The sequence below is a fragment of the Triturus cristatus genome, chromosome 6, assembly GCF_964204655.1.
Source record: "Triturus cristatus chromosome 6, aTriCri1.1, whole genome shotgun sequence".
Taxonomy (NCBI): Eukaryota; Metazoa; Chordata; class Amphibia; order Caudata; family Salamandridae; genus Triturus; species Triturus cristatus.
Window position 1 is genome coordinate 1,783,497,381 of NC_140589.1, and position 5,995 is coordinate 1,783,503,375.

The following is a 5,995-nucleotide window of genomic DNA, read 5'->3' on the forward strand; positions in this document are numbered from 1 at the left end:
CTGTAGCGGCTCTACAGAGCTGCTCAGTGTCAGCAGCAACCAACAGATCATCAACGTACTGAATCAAGGCTGCACCAGCCGGTAACACAAATGCATCAAGCTGACTTTTAAGAGCTTGGCTGTAGATTGATGGACTCTCACAGTAGCCCTGTGGAGCGCGTTTGAATCTGAAGCTGCGACCACCTAATGAGAAACCAAACAAGTCTCTGCTTTCCTCAGCAATCGGAATGCTAAAGAACGCATTCTTCAGATCGATGACCGAGAACCATGATGCAGTGGCTGGAATCAGAGTCAGTAAAGCTGTAATGTCTGGCACCACAGGAAACTGCGGGACAACGACTTTATTTACCTCCCGTAAGTCGATAACTAGACGATACACGGGAGGCTTGGAGGGATCCGTTCGTTTCAGAATAGGCAACACGGGACTATTGCACACATTACCTCGTGTCTCCTCAATAACATCTTTGCCGATCAGATCGTAAATGATCGCTAACAGTGCCCTTTCACCATCAAGGGAAATACGATACTGAGGTATACGTGGCAAACGCGCACCAACTTTTAGTTGGACAACATAAGGTGGTATATCCAACAGGCCCACATCATTGGGACCTGTCGCCCACAAGGAGTCTGGGAGAGATCTCAATTCCGATGGGAACTTATCGATCGATAAATACATAGGGGAAACCACACTCTTACCCAACGTAAGCTCCACACCCGTAGGAGAACAGTACAAAGTCGCATGTAACCTTTTCAACAAATCTAAACCCAAAAGATTCTCACCACAACCAGTAGTCAAAATCAAAGGAGCTTTCAGCTCATGTGACCCAATCGTAAGGGGCAAAGGGCTAGAAACTGGATTGCTAACGGGGGCGCCAGAAAATCCAACGGAAATTTTCGTTAAGCCAGACAAAGGCGCGCCAGGGAGTTTGGAATGCATGATGGAACTTTTTGCTGCACCAGTGTCCAACAGAAAAGGCTCAACAACGCCCAAAGTGGCTACTGCAACATAAGGCCCTCTCTGATCAACCGGAACTGATACTTCTCCCTTCCTTTGTCTATGGCTGTCCTAGTAGATACCATCCGCATCACCATCACATTCAACATAACAATCATCCACATGATACTGTGCAGACCGGCCGGACGATGGTTCGCGCCGATCGAAACAATTTTGCGAATCCGAAGACGTCGCAAAGCGTTCGGCCTGTGTCTGGGTAACTCCGCGACCTCTACCACGAGAAACCTGTTGAGGACCACTACGTCCTCCTCGAGCCGACACGCCATTAGTCCTATCACGGAGAACCGGACAGTCGAACTTCAGATGGCCTTCCCCACGACAATACGCGCACTGATTATATCCCAGCACAAAACGAGGTGCAGGCGAAGCATTGCGCGACTGTGATCTAGAGAACTGCGATTGCGATCTGTTTGGCTGCTGTGTATCACTGAAATTCGAACGCGGTGGGTAGGCTTGCTGCAACAAGACCTTAGTTTTGAGATCCTTAGTTTTCTTTTCTGCACGCTCATTTTCCTCTTTTTCTCTATTCTCGTAATATTGGGCCGTAGCCAATATTTGGGCAGTGGTAGAAACAGCCCACGCACTCTCAGAATTCTTCAACTTGTTGCCGAGGTCGGGCAACAAATTTGATACAAACTTATCAACGAACAGCCGCTGACCACCCTCGGAACCCATGTCCTGACCACTATGATCAATGAACGCTTCCTCAAATCTCGTAAAGAAATCAGAAACACTTTCATCCCTCTTTTGCCTGCATGCTGATAATTTGTCCCAATTGACGCGCATCGCTGGCATGAGCGTCTTCATGAGGGTAATTATCCTCTGGGGCAAAGCCACAATAACCTGTTCAGGTTTAGCCCCACCAACCTGCCGGGCATCTGCCGCTGTAAGGGCAGCCCAGTCACCGCCTAACTCGGCTACGTGATTCTCGTGACGAATTTTCGCCCAAATCGGCTGAGGCACCACATTGCCGAACAACATATCAATATCAGCTAGGTTCATAACAGTAGCATCCACCAATTGGGACAACTCCTTATAATAACCCGCAGGATTCTTACGGGGGTCAGGTAAGGATTGCTTTACTTGCAACACTTCCGATCGTTTCCAAGGGAGGTGTATCCACACTCTCTGGAAATGGCCTGGGACAGGAGGGATAGCAGCAGCATCACCTGGCATCCACACCGGGGGAACTTCCCGCATAGGATATTGACCAGGTTGTGCCATCAATTCCGCGGTCGCGTCCTTAAACAGCGCACGTGGTTGCATCGTACATCGAAAGGATAACAAGCGTTCCAAAGCCTCTCGAACTTTGTCACCTACAATTGTACCCGTGGCAAACCGAAGCTGTAGCTCGGAAACCTCAGGTGGTATATCATCAGCTACATCATCGTCCCACTCCTCTTTCAATGACTTACACAATTCTTCGAACACGAATCGCTGCGTGGGCACATTAAACTGAGAAAACGTTTCGAACACTACACGTGGGGTGTATTTAACAGGGTTACGAATCCATCTACGTGCCGTTTTCACCAACGATTCACGTTCCCTACCATCAGGAAGCTGGCTGCGTCTTTGAGCAACATCTGAAAGAGTCGAGCCAAGTATCGGCCCAAAAAGCGGAGAATAAAGAGAAGCAACAGCAGTCATGAGACGACTACGAACAGAAGGAGAAGAAGAAGAAGATGCAGGCATAGCAGCCATAGGGGTGGAAACAGTAGAAGTAGACGCAGCAGCAGGAGTAGCGGGAACAACAGGCTGAGGAGGGACTTGGAGAGGCGCAATAGGGAGAGAAGCCGGAACAAGAGGATGTACGATCTGTGGCCCAAGGGGATTCGGGAGTACGGGAGGAACGGCAGGCTGACCAGCAGCCGCCAAAACAGCGGGTTGAGGAAGAGGTGGATGAACGGGACCCATAACACCAGGAGCATAGGGAGGTGGCGATTTCATCAGATAAGACAAAAGCGAATCTTCCACCGATTCTTCTCCTGTCTTATCGATCGTAGAAGGTAGCGCCGGATAACATTTGTCCACTGCCATATGGTGAAGCCGAGCACTAACTTCCTGCTCTTTCTCATCTTTGTCTAACTGATATTGTTCCGCATTGCGCATCACCGTAATGACACCTTCTCGTTTATTTTTCTTATTCTGTTTGATTTCTTTCTGTTTGGCCTCTTTCCGCCATAACCGGAAGGAATCAAACATGGCCGGCCTAGCTTTTTTTAAAAAATAATTTAGCTTCCAAGTTATCTAAAATGGCAGTCTCGAAACTACCATGAGGTGGCCAACTAAGGACGCCATCCTTTTTAGTATAACGAACCCAATATTCATTATATACGATCGGACCCACGCCATGGCGACTATAGAGCTCGTAAAGCGGAGTTCCAGCCGGAGGTATCGGACATGAATCCTCCAGCCGGGAATCCATGCTGCAACATTTGAGAAACCCAAACAAAGTACTACGGCCAGGCATCGTGCACACTAGCCAAGTATACAAACTTCAAGGGCTATCGAATTACGATGTCCTCGCAAAAATGCAAGACCCTCGGTTTTTGGCAATTGCAATCGTCAAATAAAACCCAACAACTAAGAACCACGAATGCTATGGAACCATGCAAACAACAAACAACACTGGGAGCGACCCACAAATACTTAACTGAGAGAGCAATGGCGTCACCAGGAAGGCCCGTTGATCGTCTCGCCGTACAAAGGACTACGCCAGGCGCCAAAACAGGTCGACAGTCAGGGCATCGGTCCGTCGCAGCCGTCAGGAGGCGGGGATCTTCGCGGGAAAAGACGTCGGGCCACTTATTTCGACAACTGGATCGATGAAGCGGGGTGCACCTTCCCTCGGAGATTTCACACGAAGTTCCTCACGATCGTCGGGCTTGGACCGGTACCGTTGATGTCGCCCCACGTTGGGCGCCAACTGAAGGACTGGGTTATTCTTAAGACCCAGCGGTGCCAGGGAACAACACCTGAAACCTTCGTGGGTTACCTGTTCTGGCGTACCAAACACAGAGACACGGGACACTTCCAGCGACGTCAGAGATCAGCGTTTATTACTGCAGGGATACAGAAGTCACAAGAAGTACACAACGTGTAGGTTCTCGGAGACTGCTTCAAATTCGTAGAAGTGGGTCGCTCCTTTTATACACGTTTTTGCCATAGCACAGTATGGCGAACAAAGGTTACAACTCAGTTCCCACAATAAACTTCAAAAGGGTCGCATTCATGTTTCAGGAGGCCGGAACATAATCACAACAGTCCTGCCGGTTCCCAACTGTAAAAACATATTCCCTCCGCAATAAACACATTTCCTCCCAACCATAAACGCATTAAGGAAGGACGAAAAACAGATGTAAGGAAAAGACAAGGATGCACAACAGGTTAGAAAAGAGTGTTAGGGGCAATAAAGGAAACTCGATAGAGGGATCAAAGACCTCGTGTCTAATGTATGCGTTGTAGGAGAGTAGGGTCTGCTTTCTATGTTCACCCCCACTTTTTGCTTTTGCTTTACTGGTTTACGACTTAGATGTGGCTGTGGGCCTGCTAATCAGACCCACAGCCCTGCTGTTCTCTCTCTAAATTACTACTATGTACTTTAGGTGCATAACCCATTTGGATAGGATCACCTTATTGGCCCCTGTACAGTGTACCCTAGGTACCCAGGGCATAGGTGTACCCTAGGCCTACCAGGGGCTGCAGCATGTATTGTGCCACCCCTGGCCTGGCCTTCCATTTTGACACAACTGGCTGATCACTCAGCTGGGGCAAGGTCGTGTAATCACCCCTTGCTTAGGTGTAGTATTCCTATACCTAACTTACATATAGACACATGTGTACCTATCAGTCACTCCTATGGCAGGCCTTGACAATCCTGGAGGCAGAGTGCTTGGTAACATGTGAGATGGTGCTCTAGCATGAGCTGAGCCTGTCTGCAGCTTTCGGAACCATGTCCTTATAGCTGTTCTATGATATAGCCTACCATATACTCTTAAAGTGCCTTATAATCTTAGACGGTTATGGTAACTATGGTTTGGCTTTATCAAAGCATGTCGTGTAAGGTGTCTAACACTCGGGAATAATACCCCCATGCCATCTCTGGACATGAGAATATTATTCCCCCCTTCTAGAGGGAAAGACATGTTAAAATCATACTTCAACTGTTAGCCTCTGACCAAAGCCTCAGCATCACAAAATGGATGCTGCTGCCACGACACAAGTCTGACCTCCTGCTGCTGGGAGGGATCCCAGCCAGGGAGGCCTGGACAATAGGTTTCCTGCTTGGGGAGGTGCTAGCACCTCCCCAGACAGCCTTTAGTGTATTGGGGCAGGGTGGGCTGAAAGGAATGAGACATGCCTGGGGCACACAAGGTGTTCCTTGCATAGTCCAGTTCAAACCGGCGCTGGGGCACTCCAGCCCCAGCTCTGGCGCGAAACTGGACAAAGGGAAGTGGGTGTAACCACCCCCTCCCAGGTCCCACCCATAAGGCGTGACCTAGCAGGTATCCCAGCCCCCCAGATTAGTATAAGAGTGGGAGTTGGGCCTCAAGACTTTAGATTATCCTGAACCTGCAAAACTGAACAGAAACTCTGGACCTTCGACATTCGACGAAAGAAGAAGACTGAAGAATCTCCCTTGTAGCCAAGGAGTGGCTACCCTGTGCAAACAGGCACCATCAAGTGACTACCCTTTGCTTTGTGAAACGTTCGACGAGGAACCGACTGCAGAGCCCGACCAGAGCCTTGATTTCCAGACTTCTCCGACCCTCATCCACATCTGCAGCAGAGCTGAGATCCGTGGAGGCGACGAGCGACGTGGGACCGGCTACCTGGGAAAAGTGGCTAGTAACTTACAGCGCAGCTTCTGAGGTACCCTCGAAGTTGTGCACCGGGGATTGAGAAGCCCCAACCCCAAGCACCATCTGCACCGAAGACCAGCCCCCCACACTCCACGAGTCCTGCGTGGGGCCCTTCAGC